Raw genomic sequence first — 24,515 nt, 5'->3', positions numbered from 1 at the left:
ACAGATGTTAGTTTAACATGAGAAAATAAAGTCTAATGAAAAGCTTTTAATCCAAAAAATCCTCTCACTTAATTCACTGTTCAGGTTAGATATTCACATAACGGGTAATATCTTATATCAGAAAGATATTTGTAATCCAGGAAATTCCAAAATCACTTTGAAAAAAGAAAAAGAATGCCAAATAACTCAACAGAAAATATGTGAAAACTCAAAGGTTTTTCACAGAAAAAGAATGGTGAAAATTCAAGAAATATAGAAATACCTTGGACTCGTCAAAACAAGCAGTGTGACTGGTTCTGCCAAAAATGAAAATTCTTTGTAGTATACTGCAGAGCAGCAGCATCCACTAGTACTTATTTCTAACTACACATGATGTGCTGAGAATGACATAATTACTAAATAGTTAAAGATTTTCTCATATACAGGAGTCTTGCATAATTTCATATGTCTATTAATTTAGGCAAATATTTTTCTTTCCATTAAACAGGTGAATAAAAGCCTGTTCTTTGGTTTGTATTCTGTAGTAATGGTGCATATAGGTTAGTGGATTTTTTACTTGACTTGGTGAGATTTCAGAGCAGCTTATCAGTAAGAAAGGAGTTAAAAATCATGGTACATTAATTACTCAGAGACTCCAAAAATGGCATTGGTGCTGACATAAGGGAAATGTTGTACACACAACCTATGTCTTATATTTAAAACTGATAAACCTAAATAAACCCACAGGCATACACGTGCACACACACACACACACACACACACACACACACACACACACACACACACAAATGCCTGCTGCTGCAAATTCAAACAAAAACTGCTTCTGTGTGCAGTTTCACTTTTCTGTGCAGCTGGAAGCATGAAGGCCAAAGCACCATTGGAGACTGTCAGTCACTGAAACCTATCCCCCAAGGTTTATAATTACCCAGACCCAACTGTTCAGCAAAGGCTACTAAAAGCAAAGGCTTCTGAATAATGCCATCTTCCTAATTACCTAAGGGTTTCTATCTTCAAGAGACTTGGCTGATCAATTCTCTTCCCAGAAACGCTAGAGCTAAAGTTCATGCCATGCTAAGGGAACAGCTTGATAAATCTGATCACATTTGCTTTCCTCGAGTCTACGCAGCAGCGAAAGCTGTTCCTCATCCCAGTGATTCTGCCGGAGAAGAGTGAGGACCCAGCTGGATGATACTTTATATACATAAGCATCCAAACATCAGATGTTCTTTCAAGATCTACCTATAAACCACCTCAGCCTCTTACATATCCAAATTTAGATGAAAATCTCATGGGAGTAAGATTTTCTCTGAAATCTCTGAAAAGTCTGCTCCTTTCCAGGCCAGAAGTTTTCCATTAACGACCTTGATTGCTGTGCCAAAATATAGTCCGTGTTCAAATCCTGTGGTATCCCTGATTTTTGGGAGCTCCTGCAATAGTACCTCCACATGTTTCATTAGCCTGTGGCCAGAAATGGGCTCCTTTGTCAGAAAATATGTGGGCTGTTATTTCCAGAGTCTGTCCCCTTTTCCTTTTCACTATAAAAAGAAAGAACAGAAGGCCCTAAAATACTTTCTCCCTACCAGTGGTTCGTAATATTTTTAGTTCTCGTTCTCCTTTCTTCTCTGTAATGCATTCAGCCCTTCCTCTGCTCCTGGCATCTGCTCCTGCTCTGGCCTCCCCTGATCTCTGTATCCAGCCGCTAGCCACCTTCTCCCGATCCGACATGTAACCTGTCTTCTTCCCCTCAAAGAAAACCTATGATCCCCACTCCACAACAAAGGCAGCCTTGCTCCCCTCTCCCTTCTCCCAGCCCAGCCAGACTGCCTGGCAAGATCCCGACTGCAGCCCCACTCTCTCCAGCTGCAGCCACCAGCCCTGCTGGCTCTACCTGCCAGGGGTCCAGACAAAATGTCTGTCTTCACTGAAGTGCAGCTCCCCGAGGCCCGTGTCCCCAGCCCTGCCTGTGTGACAGATGCAGCCCCTGCACGGGGAGAGGGCACGGGCATGGCGAGGAGGCAGCACCACACCCACCGCACAGGTGGTGCCACCATCACAGCACAGCCTCTGGCCACAGGCACTCCACCCACCACCCCATCCACCTCTGTCCATCCACCCTCGCTCTCCACACCCTGTCCATGTGACTCAAGGCAAATCCTGCTGTGGGAAGCAAGAATACCTGGGGCACAGGGGGATAGGAGACACAAGGGCTGGTGGGGGCTCCAGAGCCATGTCCTCCTCCCTAGCTCCAAGATCTGCCCTTGGCCTCAGTGCTGTGCCTCTCCCCTTCATGCAAACCATTCCCAGTGGCTGGGTGAATCCTAGTCAGAACTGCATCCCAACCTGCATACCATATGTATTTGTTATTCAAAGCATGTTAGCTTTGAATTTTTTATTCAAAGTGTTCTTGCCTCTGTAGCTTGCCTGGGCAAGTGGAGCCATAGGAGCAGGCTCAAACACATCAGTCTCGATGCTAAGAGACTTGTACTCTTTTAAGGAAGCTTATGCACTGATAGATCTCCAGAATGAAACCCTGCCTCATAATTAACATTCATTGGATGTATTTATGCCAGTGTGCATCTCCAGATATATAGGTTGACACCCAGTGAAAGCTTATGACTCTGTGTGTACTAAACAGATGTTCAGTCACTTCAATTCTTCATGAGTTAAAGTCCACTTTAATGGCAACTACAGGTTGACCTAGCTTGTAAGAGTGAGTCATATGGAATTTTTCAGCTGAAGGGATGGGATTTGATTGTGTTTCAGTGGAAAGATAGAAAAGCTCTCATTGTCTTCTTTTGAACTGGATAAAAAGAAGACATGAAAAAATAATAGAGATTTCCTGTGCCATGGGTAATGATTTCAGAAAGATTTGTTTCTAATAATTTTTATAAGTTCCTTAAAACTAAAATGCATGTGAGTTTGATTCATACTTTTGTTAAACATTGTATTTGGCTTAAAGGAAAACACACATAATTTCAACTGAAAAGAAGAATTTTCAGGCTTTGACGGGAACAAGAAAAAAAGAGGGTTTAAAAATGGAACTCCCAGGGCAACCTCAGCTAATGCATTCTGTACTGCAGTGTGATAGAAAGAGGAAAGGCTTGAGTTCCACATACACCAAAAGCACATTTTTAACAAGCTGTTCTTTATTGTACTGAATCACACTGTTTATATGTTTTTCCCTCTACAAACAATTTGTGTGCTTTAGACAGAGAAGGGAGGAACAAAGGAGTGAAAAAAAAAAGGCAAAACAAAGCAACTTATAAATGAACTCAGATCCATTCAACTGAGATAATCAACACATGCTGTACTTCAAAACTGTTGGAAAGGACTGCAGAGCCACTTCATTAGACAGGCTGTTGTATAAAATCCAGACCAACAGAGGCAAAATACCTTTTGAAACCATAGAAAATATCTATCAGCCATTAGAGCTGGATTTCGTCCCCTGTAGCATATCCTGTTGAGAGTGGGTAAAATGTAACATTTTGGCTGGAACTGCTTGAGTCCTTCAGCAAGGTAATCCATTTCATCTTGCATCCTTCTCAATATTCCTTTTCTCCATCATGTTCTCTCTTCCTTCCCACTACACTGTTTAATTGGCATTTTTGATGCAGTACTGCAAATTCTGATGGTTTTCTCAAGACAATCACTGATTTGGGCTTTAGGGAGCTCATGAGAAAGATAAAGCACATTAAATCCCACAGAAGTCATCCTGAACCACAGTCACATGTTTCCCTTGGCAGGAGATTCCCCCCTGGCAAAGAAAGGAAGAGCTCTAACCTTGAAAATTTACTGAATCCCATGACCTGCAGAGGGTGGAGGTGACAGAGTCACATGGTGTTTCTGCCTGGTGTTTCTGTGGATATCTTGTTCTTCTTCATTTAGTACTCATTTGATAGATTTTTCTGGGGGCACAATACCTTCAGAAGACTTGGAGTCATTGGCTACTTCCTCTGTGATTGTCCACCAGCCACTCTGTACAGAAATGCAGAACCACAGGATGTTTTTATTGCTCCTCTGACCTGCTCTGATTATCTGGCAGAACTCATTTAGAAGAAGGGGGATTTTTTCCTCTAATCAGCAGGCTTGTTTGCAAATGTCCATGGAGGGCGCACAAAACCCAAAGAACTCATGAGCAAAAATGTAGTGGAGCATGAGATGGGCTCCATCTCCTCATGGTTCCCTTGCCTATGCTGGCACAAAGACAGAAGAAACACCTGTGTCCCACTGCTTTAATAAACAACAGCTTGCAAGTGGTGTGGCAATGGGATCCATGCATGAATTTGGAAGACAGAAAGCAGTAATGAGCAAGAGCCATATGTCTTCCTGTGCAACAAATGAGAAGGTGTGGAAGAAGCCGTGACCTGCAGAAAACTGATTAATACAATGAGGGGTGCAAATTTTTTGTGGAACCCAGGGATAGTGCCCTGCTAGTCACCCCCATAGGGGAACTGTGCTGTGTGGGATTCTTTAAAATTAGAGGGTTTTAGGTATGTTGCAAAAGGCAGGCCTCAGAGACTGCAAGATGGTGATTTAGAGCTAAGCAGTAGCTGTAAGATTTGTCAGCAGAAAAATTATACAAGAAGTAGAAAAAAAAAGACAAATAGAACAATAGTCTGTGTATTAATGCTTAAGTAGAATAACTCTCTAAGTTACAGAAAAGTATATCTAGTGAGATATTAAGGAGTTCTAAACTTAATATTAGAGCTCTATGCATTGTATCTTAAAGTTTACAAACAAGTATTGTATTCAAAATAAGCAAGCATTATTTTAACCAAAAGTACATGTACTTTCAGTAGTTAGATAAAACTACTGTCAATATGCTTTTGCTTTGTGTGAGTAATCAAAAAACTTTTGAAGTAAGTTGTAACATTAAGTTCTTAGTCTGCTACCTAAGATGTGAACTGGTAGCATCTTCCCATTGTCATAACCATGTAATGAGACTAATGCTAAAAAATAAACAGCTCGAGACACATTCCACAACAATCCCATCCCGTTTGTGATTTGTACATAGCCCCCAACCAGCAATAGTGCTGTTCAGAGATGCTATCAGGTACGTAATCCTACTAGGAAAACTGCTTGATTTTTATACATTACTTTACCTAGACTGCTGTCTTTATAATAGCTCAGTATTTTAAAAGAAAATACATTACAGTGACTATGGGAGGCAAAACCTGCTACATAGCTATATGCTGTCATTTAGATGCAGCCTAACAAAACTCTGCATGCAGGTCTGCTGCTCTGCTCTGCTGGTTCAGTGTTTTGCTTTAAATGAAAGAAGGTCACAGCCTCCTTGTGAGGATGAACAATATAGCAGATCCATGGAGCTGACCATGCACACAGTAACAAGGGTGGAAACAAAAGCTGGAAGTTCTTGAAAGGCTTTGGCTCACAGGTCTGACAACTTTTGGGCTCTGGGCAGCCTTTTCCAGAGTGCGAGGGTTGGGAGCATGTTGGCAGTACCGGGTTCCCCTTGGTCAGCACTCTGTGCTGGAAATGTTCCATCCTTTGTCACAATTAGATATTTCAGACCCTAATCTTAACCTAGGACTTTGCCACCAAAAATTGCACAGTACAGCTGTACATCATGTTCATTGGGTAGGTCTCCACACCAGCACGCAATGGGGAAAGCCTCCAGGTGTACTTTGTGCCAGTGATCAAGCAGCACAACAGGGGGGCTGACTGGCCAGCAACAAATGTTCAAAGAAGCCTTTCCTTTACATGTGTGTGTAAATATATATGTTTCATCTTTTTTACATTGCATAATGTGTTCTCCTTCGTCACGATCTTCTATCACACACCTACTTTACATTGTTTTAATTGGATAAATATCCACACATTTAGTACATAAAAATGTTACTATCACTAACAATACATTTATTCAGTTAGTGTTATATAACTGGATATTATATTTTGATATTGCCTCATCCATTCAGTTCCTTTCACACTATGTTTTCAGTATTTTGTTCAGAACTCCATTGAAGAAAGATGTAATTTTTCTGCTTGTTGGTCTAATACCAGTCGTTTTTTCAGGCTTTTTAATATTGCCCTTATACCACTGCAAGAGTTAAATGTCTCATTTCTCAGGTCTCAGTAGAAGTGCTTTTACCAGCTGGGGTGACTTCTCCAGATCACTTTCAGCACTTAAAGACATAGTTGCTTGTGCAATGGTTAAAGACAGCATGAGACCTCTTCACAAACAATCTGAGGAGCAGAAATTAATCTTCAACATGAACATATAAATGGTACTGATAGCTGATGCAAAAAGGTGAAATTCATGAGAAACTGAATTGTCCAAGAAGGTGGAAGCTGAAACCTGATGAAACTAAAAGTTGATTAATACCCCTGTGTATTTCTTTCATGCCATTTGCAGCCAAAGAGTAGAAAGGAGGAAACTCACTGAACATTCCCAGATGGCAGAAAAGAGAATTTGGAAATACCCCAACAGCTCCTAAACATGATGAGCGGAGACCTGTTTTGGAGGCAGGATTAAGAGTAGAACTACAAAAAAAAAAAAAAAAAAAAAAGGTCCAAATGGTATTGCTATCTTGTCTATGGTGTATTGACTTTTAAAAGTATTGACGTCAAACCTTATCCTGACATTTGGGTACTCTCGTATTTCCCATCCCTAGAAAATGCTGGTACATACATTTCAGTCACTGGTAGGAAGTGCAAGTGTGCACCAGCCCCTTGTCAGCCTGCCCTCAGGACTGAGTCTGCTGAGTGTGTCAAGCAGGCTAAGCATAACAGATGGGACTGGAGGATGGATACTTGCCAGTAATAGAAATCAAACTGGGAGCTGTGTTCCCATGTCTGGATGCAAGATCTAAACAGGCAGAACAATTTATAAACCTGCAAACTGACAACCTATATCTCTCATGCAGCAAATTCCTCAAGCCGTGCCCAGGTGGATTGGGCTGTGACTGGAGAATGTGTGTGGAAACATATAGACTGGATTCTAGGCTTGGTGAAAACACAGGGTCTCAAGGCTAAAGAGAAAGTCACTTCTTTAAAATGCGTATTTTGTCCTTTTTGTTCTTGTCTCATCTATTCTGCATTCACTTTTCCATTTATCCCACCCATGCTTATTTAACGTACACACAGAAAGACAGAAATAAAACAAAACACTCTGAGATCACTAGGCATGAATGTGTTGTGTGTTAGATGTTTTTCCCAATCCTTTCTCTAGCTACTGAACCGTAACTTCCATGATTCCAGGGCTGTCAGATAATCTTGTACAAGGTTTCATCCATGGCTGGTCTTTAGACACTGGCACACTAAACATGAATAATGGTAATGATGATACATCCTGCACAGTGTCACACAATTAGCTTCTCTTTGACCTGTAACAAATCAATGAATCAAACCTGTGACCTGGCCACTTACTGTAGAGGGTCCTTGGGCTCACTTATTCTAGAGGGTTCTTGCACATGACATGTTCATGCAACGAAGTCTGTTCCCTGAGCATCTCCTGGACTCACACACTCCAGAACAATCTGCAACCAGAGCATTAAAAGTGTTATTTCCTTTCTAGAAAATAGCAAATATGAAAAATAAAGCCAGATTTAAATATGCCTTGGCAAGTTTTGTGTTATTTTTTTTTTGTTTTGGTTTGGGGTTCTGTTGTTATTTTTTATAGTATGAAGTGCATTTTAGTTATGTGGCTCATGCCTTCTCCAGAGAATAAGAAGCAAATTTATGCCAAGTTTCCTGTGAGGAGGCTTGGGAGAATGGGAATACTAAATATTTTGTCAGAAAAAGTGCAAACAGTATCCTATGGAGTAACATGAATGCAGCTCGAGTCAGGGTGGTACTGCAGCTTCCTAGGGTCCTGCAGAAAGAAATCACAGCAGGGCGTTGCTGGAAACACATGGTGGCTGTTTGTCTTTTCCACCAGTTGTTCCTGCTCTGCTATGGTTCTGGTGGCTGTCTCTAAGAAGGAAAAATCTATTTCCAGAGCAGAACATTTGTAAAAAGAAAATATTTTCAGATGGGCCGAACATCCCCTCCATCCTGACGTGCAGAAGAGCAGCGCATGCCCTCAGATCCTGTGCTCCCAGGCTGGTGGTGGAGGGGAGGTGGCAAGGGGTTCTTGGGTGGCCCATGAGGTACAGAGGGGTGGCAGTGCTGTGCTCCTCCCAGCTTGTCCATGCACTGGGTAGGTGTCTCTGCCTGGGTGTTTTGAACACAGCCAAGAGCAGTGGAGGTAGCTGCAGTGGAGAAAAAAGAAGCCAGAGAGTCCCATGGCCCCTTCTGTCCAGAGAACAGGTCACCCTGGCATTGTACTTTGCTGCTGTACATAACATTTGAGACCCAGAATGTATCTGTGAGGCAGGAATACCCTCAGAGACTGTGGGTGAAAGGCAACACTGCATGGATAACTCAAAGCAATTAAACAGTGGGTTTTGAGGTGGGCTCACATGTTTCCCTGTAGGGTAAGGCTGATGTTGGTAAGTGAAAATGAAATGTCTTTTGCTAATCCCCTCAGGGTGACAACACCTGTCAGATGTAGCCATAACTTGCACTCAAATCTCTCTCACGTCCTTCAGCTCTTGAAAGTAATAGTTATCTTCAGCACCTCTGGGCTGGTATACTGCCACTGAGGTGGGAGAGAACTGAAGCTGCCATCACCTCCTGCAAGATGGGATGGAGGAAACAGAAAGAAAAATAAAACAAAAAGAGAAAAGGAAAGGATGAGGAGGGAGCCCCATACATTTTGCTTGTTGACAAACTTTCCCTACCTTCTTTGGTTTGTTCGTTCATGTCTGGCTCAATGGAAGGTTTTCCCAATCTTATTTTTCACTCTCCCAATATGATTTCTCTCCAATTTCCTTATGAGAATCTGCACAAGGTATGGCAAAAGCCTTTCTAAGCTGAGATATAAGTCAACAATGCCTTGCTTTTATCTGCAAAGCCTGAAACTCTGTTTCAGCAGGAAATTAAATGAGTTCAACACAATTTTCCCTGGACAAATCTACACCAGTTACACATTTATTTTTCCCCTTTTTTAGTTCTTTTTGGAGGTGTTTTATTGGTTTGTTTGGTGTTTTTTTTTTGGTTTTTTTTTTTTTGTGTGTGTGTGTTTGTTTGGTTTTGGTTTTGGTTGGTTTTGTTGTGGTTTGTATTTTTTTTGGGTTGGTGTTTTTTATGGTTTTTTTTTGTGGGGGGGGGTTTGTTGTTGTGGGGGTTTTATTGTTGTTGTTATTGTTGCTATTGTGCTTTTCTTTTTTCCTTTTCTTTTCTTTCTTACTAGGGCATAGAGAACTAGTAGCTCTCTGGTTGTTGCTGTAGCTGAACTGCCAGCTGTGCCATCCCTGAGACCATCTTGGCTCTACTCCTTTCAAACAAGCTGCAGCATTTACCTTTTGAACGACTATCTGGTACTTCTCATATTTGTCAAAAGGTTTTAATATCTCAGATTTAACTATATAGGATTTAAAGGGTTTAGGACATCAAGTAAATAATAACTTAAAGTTCCCAAAAAGGAAGGCTGTAGTCTTAATCTGGCAGCAAAAATGAATCTCCCAAAAAGAGACAAAAGACCATTTCTTTACTGACATCAGGTAATCATTCTCGGGTAATTTTTTTAAGTCACTGGCATTGTTTCTGATATAGCTACTTTGAGGAAAAAAATTCTATGCAGTTTTGGTTATAAAGAATTTTGGGAAAGTTGGAAATGGAGGCTAGGTCAAAGAACTGTCCTTGACTGTATTTTCTTGTCAAAAAAAAGATGTCTGAAGTACAGATGGTGCAAAGAAAATCTATAAATGAAGAGTTTATAAAATAAGGGGTCAGTGGGTTTTCTTGATCTAGAGCTAAGAATAATCAGGGCTGCAGCCAAGGTGCCTAGAGATAGGGGTGACAGTAATTAGTTTCATGCTGTGTTTAAAAGATAACGTTTTAGATGTAATCATCATCAGCTTACAATACAACAGAGGATGGGTTCAAATAACATACATAGAGAAAGAAGGTACACCAGGTCAGCGCTGTGTGAAATACTCAGTTTTCCTTTTTCCTGGTACTTATTAATGAAATATGTGGAAAATATTTCCAAATTTGATGCAAAATTTGTTTTACTTATTGTGAATGGAACATAAGCTTTCATGTGGAAGCAGCAAAACTTCAGGGTAAGGTTTGGGTGTAAGGCTTGACGTTGCTCACTCTCCCCAGACTTTTAAAAGCCCTGTTTAATAAAGACCCATACTGCTCCCTTCTCAGCTGACTGACAACCTTTAACTTGGGAGGTGCCCAGCTGGTTTAAGGTTGTAGGTATGTGGTTATGAGTTGATGTGGTCTGCAGATTCATCTCCCTGCTTCACACATGCCTTTAATCTGCTCCCCAGAGAGGTGTGGCACAGCACCAGCTCTGGGATGGTGAAGGATGCTGCCAGCCTCAGGGACTGCAGTAGGAAAGTAGGATTTGGAAGATGAAGGAAGGAGATAGAGTCTTATTTCCTCTTGCCACCAGAACAAAACAGAAAAGATGGAGAAGGCAGAGCAGCACACCCTGTGTTTCAGAATGACCATCTGGAATAAATGAGGAAGGAATTTCAAGCTGGGATTTCTGTGTCATGGTGAAATCATGTCTTCCAATCTGCTCCTGGGAAATCTCTGTCCAAGGCACAGCAGAGCGAGGAGGAAGGTAGCTCAGTACCAGCCAGGAATGGAAACTATTGTCACAAGGCATTCAGAAACAGGAGGTGAAAGAGGTTAAAAAAGACAGGCAGTGTCAATTACACAAGGTGTGATCCTAAGGCTTCTTTTCTGAGTGAATATCAAGCACCCTGATTGTGGGCTTTGATAAAGCACTAGTTTATTCAGGTTCACTTCAGGTTCATGGAATCACAGAACCATTAAGGTTGAAAAAGATCTTTAAGACTGTAACCTTATTTACTCAGCAGGATGAAAGACAACTATGCCTAAAGAAATTATATGTAAGTAGTGTGTACTTAAGAGGGCTTACTGCATCTATGTAATGTTTGTAGTGTGCAAATTTTTTCTTGGTTAATGGAAGAAAAATTCTCTTTCCCAGAGAAATCAGACACAAACTTCTCTACTTCTGCATAAAATGTAATTTCCTTTATGCTGTATGCAAATCAGAGTTTCAAAGGCAATAGCTACTCAATAGGAAATTGGAGGTAGGTATCAGCCCTATACCATGTGTAAGGACTGCTATGTGTCTCAAAGAGGATTCCCATTATCTAGTAGGCTGGACAGGGTATCTCTTCATAAACCACTGTAAATGCTCTGCACAAATAGGTAGCTGAGATGACATCTTTCCTAGAAGTAACCCAATGAGCTTAAGGGAATGCATCTCAACAAACTAAGTTCCAGAAGCATAGGAATTACCCTCAGGTTTCTTTGGCATTTTTATTACCTTAGGCATCTCAGTAAAGAGGAAGCTAAAGGTCACTGGATAAGACAGGAAGATTCAATCTGAAACAGCTCCTTTTGTCACTCTGAAATGAAGGCATTTTCTCTTTTCTGGATCATAAATATTCCTGCATTTTCAAATTAAAATCTCCACTGTATTTCATTGGCACTTAGCTTATTTTACACAAAATGTGTGAATAAATGACATTTTGTCTGGTTCTATGGGTCTTTTCAGGATACTTTCCTTTTTCAGCTAGATGCTCTGAAATCCTTTCAATAGCTTCCTAAATTACTCTTTACTACCACTAGCAAAAATACCACTACTGAAAACAAGGAACAACAAAATATTGAGAAAGGAAATACAAAACATACAGACAAGCAACAGGGAAAAGAGCCATGACCTTTTTATTTATACCAGGCAAACTTTATGGTATGTGTTCTATGTACTCTATTTTATCTGTGTCTTTGGGACAACACTAGCATAGCAAAATAATAGAGAAAGACTACTCCTTGATCATCATGATAGCAAATTTTCCATTTACCAAGACATACATAAAATGTTAGATCCTGAATAGTGAGGTTTAGCCTGAATAACTGGTAACTCAAGGGCCTGATTCATCACTGCATTACTCTTATTTTACAGAGTACCTCTGTCAAACTCAACATATTTCTACAAGCACAAACCCTAGAGAAACATGTTGGTGAGTCAAGAGACTGAGGCTGACACAATCAATATTTTTTTTTTAGTGTTTCTTTCTTAGTCATTTAATGTCTTTCTAGATTGTTTTTCTTCCCCAAGGAAATAGTAATTTAAGATTTGATTCTTCCCAGAACATGTGTTGCTTCCACAAATACTCGGTACGATAAAAGGAAGGCAAGGAACTATACAATAAATACAGGAACCATGTATAAAATAGATGCACAGCAGCCAGGTCACCCTGCCTGATAATGGTCATGAAGAGTAAGCAGGAGGTGCAGTATTAGTGCCTGACCCAAACCCCAGTGAAATCAGTGAGTTGGAGAGCACAGAGGGACTCAATTCTTCTGCTGAGCTTAGAGGCTGATACTTTAAAAACACCATGATCACATTTACATGAAGAGTCTCAGCTCTGCCCCCTCTGTTGTGCACCATTCTAAGGCTTGGCAGAGAAATGCTGCCAATCAACTCAGGAAGGTGTCAGGCTGTTTCAGTCTAAGACAATGGCCATTTGAAAGTTTTGGCCAGCATCAAATTAAATGGGGAGACACTATATTAGAAAGAAATAAAAGTATCAAACTTAGCTTCTGGGAAAATGATACAGTGCAAGACTCATTGCATTTTGCTGACAATGATAGACTGGTGTTTGTTGACACTCCCCTTGAGTTCCTCAGACAGCACAGTCCAGCTTTCTCCACCGTGCTCTGGCATCCCCAAGCCATCAAAGACTAACTGGAGACCCAATTCAACAGGGATTCCAGATATTGAACAATGCTGAGGCATCTAAACATTTAAAATGTGATTCCAGCACTGAACCACTGAACCACAGTCCATTTCTGGACTCCTTCAAAATGTCCTGGGATACCTGATATACCTTTCTTGACCAGGACATAGAAGAGAGTCATGGAGAGCTGCACACTCTGTGGCAGTGCTGGAGGCCTGGCAGGGTGCCTGAGATGTTCTGCATGCCACTGGGTACGTATGTTTGATGGGTACACTCTTTCTAAAGTATGATGGGGAAACAATCCTCACATATGGTGAATGGATGGCAGTCATGCTGCTGCCTCAGGTTTCAGGGAGGCTGAGTCCTGCCAGGAGCTTCCTATCACTTTCAGTTGAGTATGGACTGGTTTAGAGCCCTAATTCTGATAGCTGGAGTATGTGAGACTCTGATCCTTCATATTGCAAGAGTGAGCCTTGCTTGTGAACTAACTGGATTGGCTAACACAATGATTTTCATAGAACCATGGAGTTATAGAATACCATGTTGGAAAGGACCTCAAGGAGCATCTGGTACAAACTTTCTTTGCAGATGGACAGTCTAGACATTATAGGCCAGCACACCATCCAGAGAAATCTTAACTGGGTCCACCACTTCCCTGAGGAGGTTATTCCAACAGCTGATTGTTCTCATTGTGAAATATTTTCCTCATATTCAGTCAGAATTTCCCCAGGAATAACTTTTACCCATTACCCTTTGTGTTTTCCATGTGACTCCTTGCAAAAATGGAGTATCTGATTTCTTTGTAGCCACCTTTTAAATACAGGAACAGTATTTAAACATGGATAAGGTCTCCCCTAAGCTCCAAGGATGAAGAAACACAGTTTTCTTATAATTTCCTTCCACGGAAAGCTTCCCAGTCTTTGATAATCATTGTGGCACTTCTGTGTACCTTCCCCAGTCTGTACACAAGTTTTCTGCATAGCAGGGATCACAACTGAACAGAGTATTCCATGTGTGGCCCGACAAGCACTGAATAGAGTGGGGTGAAGGGTTTTTTATCCCTGTTGACAATGTCCTTGTTGATGCAGCCCAGCATCCCCTTGGCTTTCCTTGCCACAGCAGCACACATTCACTCATGCTGAGCTTGCTGTCCCCTGGGACCCCGCCTCTCCAGGCAGGCAAATCCCAGTCTGTGCTGCACTCCTGGATTCTATTTTCCCACGTGCAGACATTACATTTGTCCTTGCTGAACTTCATAATGTTCTTGTTAGCCCACTCTTACAGCTTACCCAGCTCTTCTGCAGGGTGGCTCTCCCTTCCCAAGTGCCCACTTCCCATTCAGTTGGTATCACTGACAAACTCCATCAGGGTGCATTTATCCCATCTCCCGGATCACTCATGAAGATATTGAACACCATTGGGCCCAATATCAACCCCTGGGGACCACGTTGGTAGCAATGTCCAGTTTAGAAAGGATTTACCACCCCGCTCTGGGTGCAGCCAGGCAGTCAGACCCCTTGTCTCCATCCTAATGCATCAGTTTATCTGGGAGCCTGTGAGAAACTATATGAAACAACTTGGAGAACCCTTGGAATTTTGTGGTGGATAATATAGTAAAGACAATCTTAGTAACCTAGGCAGTTTTCCAGTCCTGAATTAAGCCACTTAATTCAGATTAATTGATATGGAAAACAGGTAATGGGGTTTATTTTAATTTTATAATACTCTGGAGACAGATGGTTCAGCTAGTATATGAAGTGCCAAGTGTACTGCTAACTAAACCTTCAAGTGAATGCTATGGTGGGATTAGAAAATCTCAAAGGACAAATGTCACAGGCAAACAGAAATATACTGTGAAAGAGAAAGCACCTCTAGAATACTTGACATGGGAGAGGTTTTGAAGCACAGATGAGAGAAGCACCTAGCAGAGAGCACAAAGAAATAATTGATCCCACCATGAACTGGGAAGAAAGATTCAATGGCATTTTACAGACTTTCTGTTACTTGATTAATTCCCACGAGAGCCCTCAATATACCATGACATTCTTCATAACCTTACAATTTCTTCGTCCTGTGACCCCTTCACAAACCATTGTGTTCACTTTTCTGCTTTCAATTTACTTCTTCTCCTTTTAAAGTACCAGGCAGTAATATCTGTAAATAACATAAAGAAACACCTTAGATCAAGCTATCAAGTAATTAAAGCTGTTTTGGTGGATTTTATTTTTTGTTGTTTCTGGGAATTTTTAATAAGAGTGAAAAATAAATAATATGCTCTGGATACTAACTAGTGCTTTTATTTAATTAGGTGAACAAACACAAAGGGACATACATTCAAAATGTCTTATAATTTAAGATATGCAAGATGAAAATTCAAGTCATTTCACCCAACAGTGTGCTTCAACCCTTGTCTTTCTACTATTAAGAACTGCATGGAATGTGAACTGCCTCTGGCTCCGATTCTAATCATACTTATGTTAATGTAAATCCAAAATAACCACTCTGAAGCCAGTTTAAAATGCTGTAATTGAGGGAAGGATTAAAGTTTTAAGGGCATTTTTAAAAATAGGGATTTAGGTACCTGGTCTCTGAAATATCAATTTAAATCAGATTAAAATTTGACAGAGAAATTTATCCTGCTGTCAGTTATGTGTTACTGTGACCTCAGTAGCGTTCAGTGCCTGGGCATTTCAAAGATAAAAGCCCAGTTTAGTACCATAAAATTTCTATAACCTGCTGATGCAAGTGTTAACAGAATGGGGTTTGGCCCTTGCCTGGCATCAGAAATATACTTTCATTTTTGGTTAAGTCCCTTAAACTACAAAGTATCAATCAAGGCATGTACTTGTATTTTCTCTCTTATTGATACTGTGCATCTTTGAACATTTGTTTCATATTTTCAAGGAAAACCCAGCATCTTAACATTTTTTTCATAACTGATATTTGAATGAATATACATTTCCTTTATTTTCCCTTTTGTCTGTCCTTGTTGACCATGCAGAGATGTTCAATCAGTAGAGGCAGTGAGATTATTCACTGTGAATGAATTATCAGATAAAGTCAGTTCTGTCCTCAATACTTCAGTACAGAACTTACATCTAAAAATGTTTCATTATTTCTAAATATTCTTGATAGTTTACATGTATTTAATTCAGTGAATAGCATTTTTTGAGTGCTTCTATTAGACCACAAATTACTTATTATTTTCAGTGTGCCATAGTCACCTAGCATTATTTCTTCTCCCTAATTAGATGATTGTATTATTCAAATCAGAAATTAAAAGAAGTCAGATAGGGATCCATAATCATTAGCATGTATCTGTGAACCTTTCTTGATAAATTTCCACTCTGGCACAGGAGCATCCTTATTAACCACTTTCATATTAAATTATCTTTCTGTTTTCACTGCAGAATATTTGAATTATGTGAAGTCTGAAACACTTCTTTGCACAGAGATGTTGGTACATCGTTAATCTGCTTTGTGTGTTGATCCACTTTTGGATCTGATGAGGGTGACTGACTGTGGCTGCCAAGGGGCCTGGGGTGACTAACCCAGGGGACTGAAGAGATGGGGTGCAGCAGACGCCTCTGCTGACATGGGGACCATGGGACAGACCTGTCTGGTGAGCAGAGTCACTGTGCTGGAGTAAGAGGGGAGCGATGGAGGAGGTTTGGAGAGCTGAACACAAATGTCCAGGTGACTGAAAGGCATCTCAGACATCCATATATGGGACACGATCTGCAGATTTTCTTGTAAAGGTGAGTAGAACAGAAACACCTAAAATGGCACAGATTGCAAAGCAGGGACAGCTACACTCCAGTCTTCACAGGAAGTGATACCAGCAGGTGGCTCAGCCTACCAGCTACTAAGGACACAATTCAGCTCAATAAATATCAGGATCCAGCCCAGTTGCACACAAGACATTGAGGCACATGAGGTGCAGGAACCTTGGGGGATGCACAACCGCACAACCTTCTGGGACAGACACTAGGTCCTGTGTGGAGTTTGACAGAGCATCTAAAATGATGACCTATATGTTCTATACTGAATCAACTGAATAAATATTTAGATGGCTATTTTAGAACAAACTGGATAATTCCCTAAGATGTGGTGATTGTTTTGAATTAAGTATTACTGGCTATAACAACAGAGCATATGCAGTGCCTGTGAACACGGTTGTGAAATCCCTCCCTTACTGTCTGTATGTGCCTATTGGACAATAAATGGGCAAATTTCACCTACTCACGTGTCTACTTAAATTGAAAAATAATTGGAGTGTGACTTGCAGGCAGAAATCAGAAGGGGGAGAAAAGGAGAGAGAACCTGGGAAATGCAGAAACTAGAAGTGGGTATATGTGACTGGGGAGTCTTTGTCTAAAGAAATAGGAAATCTGTAGCCTAAATTAAGCTATAGAACAGCGCTGGTGGGCAGAACACCCAGGAACTACAAGAAGGGCTTGAAAGTGTAGGATGTGAAACTAGAAAGTGTTAAGATAATAGAGATGTGTCCCACTTGTCATCCAAACTGTAACACAGATATTGAAAAGTATGCACTGATGAGCAGCAGCAAGAATGAAGAAAAATGTCATGGAGGAATACTGTAAAAATGCAAGAAATATGACTGAAAGAAATGAAGAAAAAATATGGGGGAAGAGGAATCTAAGTCAAACTCAGTTCAGAGAAGGACAGCTGAAAATGTTTTAGCAGAATGTTGCTATGCGTCTGACAATTTCTTACATTTAGAAAAGTACAGAGATTGCAGTATTATTAGGGAGAAACACTTTCAGATACTTCAGTGGTATAGTACAGTGTAGCAGGATGACCACATTTTTTGCAGTTTGGCCTTAGACTGTGTGTGACTCATAATCCTACGTTGTCCCTAGATAATATGAAAATTATTGTTACATTAGCTGGTAATGTTGCTCATAATTTGATTACATTTAATCAGAGTCTGTAAGTGGATAGGCTAAAGAAAAAAACCCTCCAAGTAGTTTTCTAAATACATTACTGTTGTTATTACAAAATTGCAAACTTTGATAAATCAAGGGAAGCAAATGGCAAAGTGGATTGGATTTGCATTGGATTGGTGGTGAGCCCAAAGTCATGAGTGCCAGGAAAGCATAGAATTTCCTCAATCAACAGAACAAAATTTATTTGGACCTTAAATCTCCAGTGATGGAAAGAAACCTGTCCGAAAGAGCTTCTCAAGGACAATTGCAGTGTGTGAGGAAAAGGAGAAAGATGACAAAACAGCCTTTGAAAATGTTAGAGCTAAGAAGCAATTTTTTAATGCTCTAATAAAATAATTTTCTTGTACTACATTCTTCTCAACTTGTAATGCCTTTGTTACCACTCTGTATGCCTTAAATTAAATAAAAAAGAATAGAAGAATGAAAGTGCTCTTGAGAGAGCTCTTAAACCATGTTTTCAATTCGCTGTACCAGATAACAGGGAGTAAACACAAATAAATGGCAGCAGCAAGTGGAGGTGAGGAACCCTGCGAAGTGGTCATGACATTTTCTCAAGGCAATACATAGCTAACAATGTAAGTCTTTTTGTATCTCTCCCTGGACCTGTCATGTGGTATGGAAGGCTCAGAGACACAGCAGATGGAAGTGAGGAGTATCTGCTCCCTGGAACTCCTGTCCACAGCAGAAGGATGTAAAGGGCTGGTGGTGATAACAGTTTGACATTATGTGTTTTCTCATGGTTCATGGAGACATTACAGCAAAAAGGTTTTCAAGAGCCCCAGATGTGTGAGATAACCTGGGGAGACACCAAAATGTCCAAGCCCAGAATATATCTGGCCAGGCATCCACTGGCTTGAGAATGCTGTGCTGCCCCTGTGCCAGACCAGGCATTACAGTCCATGCTACACATCCTCCCTGGTCACTGCCTCTGTCTGGGTGTTGGCCAGGGTTTTTTATGAAGGAAAGGAAGGAGAGTAAAACCTTCAGAGGTAGAAGAAGAAAAATTCTTATTAGCACTCACAGGCTGCTCTTTGTTTTGAGATATCAGGTTCTCTGGGAAGCCCAGAGGGACAGATGTTCTCTCCTGCTTTGTATTTGTACAATACTTAGCAGTGAGAATGACTAGCTCCTATTTGGGACATTTGGGAATAAGACAGTACAAATGAGACTATAAACTCTTCCTCAGACAAATGCATCATCCCTTTAGTGGTTACTGGAATCTGAAGTGTGGTTCAAAAGAAAAAGCACCCCAAAAACCATTCCCAAAAAAAAGAATACTGATTTTGTCTTAAGAAGTCTTGAGGGTAATATGTTTCCTTTGCCTAAAGGAAATCTCTCAGCTATAATGTAATTTCTGATTTTATTATGTACTTTCCCTACTAATTATTACTATTCCTTCTCAGTTTGGACTTTAATTATAAAATACCAATTACAATTTCTGCAGGTTTATTGGATGGAATAACTATCCAATCCAACAATTGTCTGGAGAACTACACTCAATTCAAGCTCAAAGCTCTTTCTTTTTAAAAAGAAAAAGTAATATGAAAACCAGCCAGTCCCTGACTGACCACAGAAGATAATTCCTTCATACCAGTATTGATAATAAACTATGGAAGTTGACTTCTGAATACCAATTAAGGTGTTTTCCAAAGCAATTTTCTAGGTTTGCTATTTTTTTAAATGGTTATTTTTCTTGAAGTTATGAAAAACAATTTAAAAAGGTAATTGCATATCTTTCAGCATGGGAGAAAGATGAGATGGAACATTTTTATTACACAGATTTGAATGTGTTTGATTCAGCTATTCCATGGCTTCATCAAGTGCAGTTGCTGGCCCCTGCTACTGCCGCTGGGCTACACTGTCCAGGAAATGTCTGGATTCATATTCTAGGGATGAGCAGCTAAAAGAGCTTCAGGGCAAGTTTGTGTTTTAAACAGCAGTCCAGCTTCATTATAGAAACACACAGGAGTACAGCACTATTCACTTCAGACATGGTATTTTTTGCATTTGCATTGACAAGGAATATCATCCTTGCTGGCTGTTTTTTGCAGTGCTTGGGATAAAAGTGTTGCATCTCTGGCTGGCTGGCTGCAGTAAGGCTGTTCTTGTAGTAAACCATGTCACCTAGTCCTGTATTGAATGTATGGAAGGTTGGAGACCTCCATACAAACCTCAGAGCATCACTTCTCCTTGCTGAGTCTGTTTCCTGCCACAGCACTATTAAGTGTGCTCAATTCTAATGTAATTCCCTGAGCTGATTTTGCTGCAGTGTGCTTGAGACAGTAAGAAATCTGTTCAGAGTCGGAAAAAGAATACCAGCATTGTCAGAGCCATGCTGGTGATGGCTGGGGGTGGGGATGGGTGGGGAAGTATCCCACCCTTGGTGGATTTTCCTCTGGCAGTAGCTGGATGTGCCTTCCTCTTCCTTCTGCTTGATCTCACACAATACATATTCATACGTGTTTTGCATCCAGCCTTTCTTTTCCAGAGTGCTTATGCCCCATGCCTCTGGTGAGAACTTGCCCTCAAGTTGTTCTTGCTGTTCCTGCCTTTCAACTCCAAAGGGCACCTCCCTGCCCAGCTCCTGCTTCCTCATTTTTTGAGCTTCTGCTGTCTCATCAGTGACAAACCATGATACTCTACCTTTGATGCTCTTCAACCATGATGCTCTACCTTTGATGCTTTGCCAAGATGCTTTCTACACTTCCTCTTTCTCCTTCCTCACCTTAGTACTTGACTGTCTCAGGACAGTTCTAACAGATGGCCAGGAGTGCTTTTTCTCAGGCTCCCTTTTTACCCCTGCATGGAGGAGCACAGCCATGGCTCCTGGTCCCTCCTTTTGGGGCTGGGTCTGCTGCTGAGGTCTTGAAACATCACTGGGTACTCCTATACCCTGCCTTGGGACTTGCCTTTAGCACTTCCTACAGAAGTCCTTAAACTCTTCCGGTCTATGAGAAGGAAGGGAAAGAGAAAAGAGAAGAAAGATGGATGATGAGGAAGAACAACCCACCAAGTGGAAGTTTTGTGTAAGAAAATGAGTAGCTGAACTCAGAGCTGCAGAACAGGCAGGTTGGAAGGCCTGGCATGGACACAGTTTAGACATTATACTGCTCCATTCTTCCAACACACATGAGATTTCCACCCTTTCTCAGGGGTACCAGACAGTATGAGTTTGCAAGTCAGTTTTTAGAGGCTGGAAACAGAGAAACCACTTGTAGGGTTTGTTCTGTAAAACATTTGTAGATGCTACTTCAGCAAAGTAACACACAGTATAATATGAAAATATTAATATATAAAAACCTTTATAATCTCGAGCCACACAGAGTTGGCAGAGAGCAGTGTTTACATGAGAGAAGTTGGCTGAACACTCTCTTTAACAGTGCAAACTCTTGGGCATTGCAAAGCTGATGGTCATGCTGCCTAGCAGACTGGGGAGATGCCAGATGAACTGCTCAGTAAATGGCTGTATATGGATGGTGACATTTCACCAAGCAGTTAGATGAGAAGTATTTGTGGATAGAAGCCACCTTTTTTGGGTATCTGTTTGTACATCTCTTAGCACAGTGAAATCCTGGCCTTTTTGTTGGTGGCAGTGTTGCTGCGCTACAAATGAGTAACAAAAAGCACAGGAGGAGGAACTGATTGTAGGCTTTCCTATTAACTGTATGAATGCATATGGTTGACAACATACATCATGATTGTATCACAGCTTCTTGTGGGTCTTTAGCATTGCTGCCAATTAGTGCTTTTCAGTGCTTGCACTCATCCTTAGGGGTCACATTGTGATGGGGTCAGCAAGGCTGTTTGCCACCAGTCTGTCTGATACCACTCCACGGTGAGCTACACCAGGACTTGGTGTGCTGCTCATGTATTTGCTGTGCTCAGCTGAATGCAGCCATGACAAATGCTTCCATGATGTGAAACTCAAACTGAGCTGTATGTAGCATCCAGCTGGAACCCAGTACTGTTATTGCCATGCCCAGCTCAAGTGTCAGACAGAAGAAATCTCTGTGTCTTGGCAAGTAACTGGCATTCTTATGATTGTTTGCAACATGCTGTTGATGATGAATAAGTGAGTGCGGGTACAAACACGCTTCTGAGTTCGTGACTGGGCTGCACCCCTTGCAGACACGTTTCTGCCTGAACAGGGACACAGAAATGACTGCAGCATCTTCCCGTTGCTCCTGTCTGTCACATTCACTGGCTCAGTGTTTGTGGGTCATGGGAAGAGTTGGATGAGTTACTGTGCTTGCGTGCTTCTATCTGTATATTGTAGTATGCCACAACTAGTCACCTCACAGCTTTGTCTAAAGACAACAGCCATGTCCAATAGCCTTCTACGGGTACTCCTGCCTTTGACATTTCTTTGCCTTTCTATCTCTTGTGTTGCTTCTCTGTTCCAGTCACACCAAATTCAATCTGTTTGCTCCCATCTGTACGAAAACCTCAGCAGCCACAGGCCCCAGAGTCTGAGAGTGATTGTGCTTTTGCCTTTTATTCTTGGGAATAGTATGATTGGTATCCATATTCCTCTGCTCCCCTGCAGCCTAACTTGTCTGACATCAGCTACCCTTTCAAAACCACAGTCACAGAAATCACTGAGTTGTGGAAAATAGAGCTGGGAAGGCACCCAGACTTCCTTAGACTGTTTCTTGTTTGACTAACCCTTTCAAAAAACAAGCTTGCATCTGTTTGCCTGTACAGGATCCTCATTATCCTCAAAAATCTCCCATACCTTACCCATAACTGTGCATACCTGTGATTTGTTTCATGTTCCTCTCTATCTTCATTGCTTGCTTGCCAAACTGTTTTTGGGATTCCTTACCCTCATTTTGATGATAAGCCCCTATCTGAAGTGTGGGAAGTAGTTCGGAAAAGCTGCTGTGTATGGAGAGCCCAACCCAGAGAATCTGACCTCCTGATACTGCTCCACAAATATGATTGCAAAACTACTTTTGAGGATCCAGTTTTATAAATGAGAATAAGGACAGGAAATAAATGAAAAAATGCTGAGGAAGGTCAGAGTAACAGACCCTCTTGCCCAGCACACTGTTTATGATGGTGGTGCTGGGAGATGCTAAACTGACAGTACATGTGAAGCTGGCCACTTTCTGTAGTCTATTTCCCTCTTGCTCCATCAGTATGAAAAACCTATGATCAGAGTAGAAAAAAATATTGTCTGTGATGATATTCATTTCCTCTAGAAAGAACACTGGTATGTGCTGTAACTGGTAACTCTCTACTTTAGAGAAGATGAGAAGTGCTCATCTGTGACTACTTCCAAATTGGGGATGAGAGTGATTTCCAACTAATCATACATGCTTCACTGGGAATGCAGTGTGTGCTAGAGATAGACACATCACAGGCTCTCCACAGACAGACCTGATATCAGGATTTTTCATTCCTATAAAGCTGTTCTCTTACTCTAGAGAACAGATCTTGTCATCAACTTCTCTCTTATTTCCTTTCCAAATTTATGACCAGCAGCAGGTGTTGACCTATTTTTTTCACATAGCCTGCCCTTACTGGTGTTTCACAGCCCAGCATAGAAAGCAGTCTTCCCCTTCCAGCTTCCACTTTGATGGGCTAACCAAGGCAGGCTCTTCAAGTCTTTGTATTTTTCTCTGTATAATATGTATTACACTTCCCTCCTCTTTCTTCCAGTAAAGATTTATTCCTGTCTGGAATGTTTTTCAAATTAGCCTTAATCCAGATATGCCAGAATTTAAGGGTTGGGTGAAAATTACAAACTCACTTCACACAAGCTGTATCAAAAAAACACTTCAGGGGAACTGGTTTTAATTACTAGCTTCGTCGAGATTTGAATTATCAAGCTGTTTGTCTCTAGTAAACAGTATCAGTCAGATTTTTAGGTCACATAAAAATGGGTGAGTCAGGAATTCACAGTTAAAAAATATACTAAATGACAGAAAACCCAGACGGTCTCATAAGGATTTCCTCACCTTGGGTGGAAGTCTTGTGCAAACCACTGGGGCTTTTCTGATCTGTTTTTCTAAAGCTGCAGCTGCATCCAGCTCAACACAGAAAAACAACATGACCTACTCCCCAAGGTCCATCCCTCTGAAACCTCAGCTCCTCCACCACTTCTGTGCTCCATAGAGGATCACATAACCAAAGTAAGGAAAAAAAAAAAAAGAAAAGTTTTCAGTTTTCAGTTTTAATGATCAGATTTTTAATTGATTGTGTTCATTAATACCGTCAGACCAGAAATGCAAGATCACAGCTTGCAGATATGTATGTATGTTCTCAATGCAAGATCTTGGATGGAGAGAGGGTAAGAGACAGAGTAGATATTTGGGAATTTTTAATCATTTTTCTGTGGAAGTTTCAGTGCTGCAAAGCCTGAAGCTACACTATCAGGAACAGGAGGAACCCCACTTCAGTGAAGCTATGAGGGAGTGGCTACAGAGGGAGGAAGAAACCAACATAAATCAGGAGAGATATTTTCTGAGAAAAAATACCTCTTCTGAAAAAGTTTATGCACAATGATCAGAAAGTTCAGCCTTCATAAAGTAAAGATCCTTTGTTTCCAATAAGTGCATGTTTTCAGAAAGTTTCATAAGTACAGAAAAGCACACCACAGCCAGCTTTAGCAGTGTGTGATAGTACAGTGTAAAAGCAAAGAAAAGATAAATGTTTTTAAACATAAGATGTCTGCTCTAGGAAGTTATCTGTCAACACTTTTCTAAATTTCTATTTCCAAAGGAGCAAGAAAGTTTATTGGTCAAAA

The 24,515-nt window shown here is 40.9% G+C and overlaps 1 long non-coding RNA gene across 1 annotated transcript in view; it reads right to left on the bottom strand.

Annotated features, from left to right (window-relative positions):
- Window positions 1–3,134: 3,134 nt before the first annotated feature.
- The window catches only part of LOC115494380 (uncharacterized), a 40,824-nt gene continuing 19,443 nt past the window's right edge, over window positions 3,135–24,515 (bottom strand). The window contains exons 5-6 of the long non-coding RNA XR_003959385.4: window positions 7,387–7,496; window positions 3,135–3,975 (exon numbers count right to left, since the gene is read on the bottom strand). This is a non-coding gene — a long non-coding RNA (uncharacterized lncRNA). The remainder of the gene's footprint in view (window positions 3,976–7,386; window positions 7,497–24,515) is intronic.

This window comes from Taeniopygia guttata, chromosome 3 (assembly GCF_048771995.1).
Source record: "Taeniopygia guttata chromosome 3, bTaeGut7.mat, whole genome shotgun sequence".
Taxonomy (NCBI): Eukaryota; Metazoa; Chordata; class Aves; order Passeriformes; family Estrildidae; genus Taeniopygia; species Taeniopygia guttata.
Note: the sequence above shows the minus strand (reverse complement) of the source record. Positions and strands in the feature narration are given on the sequence as shown.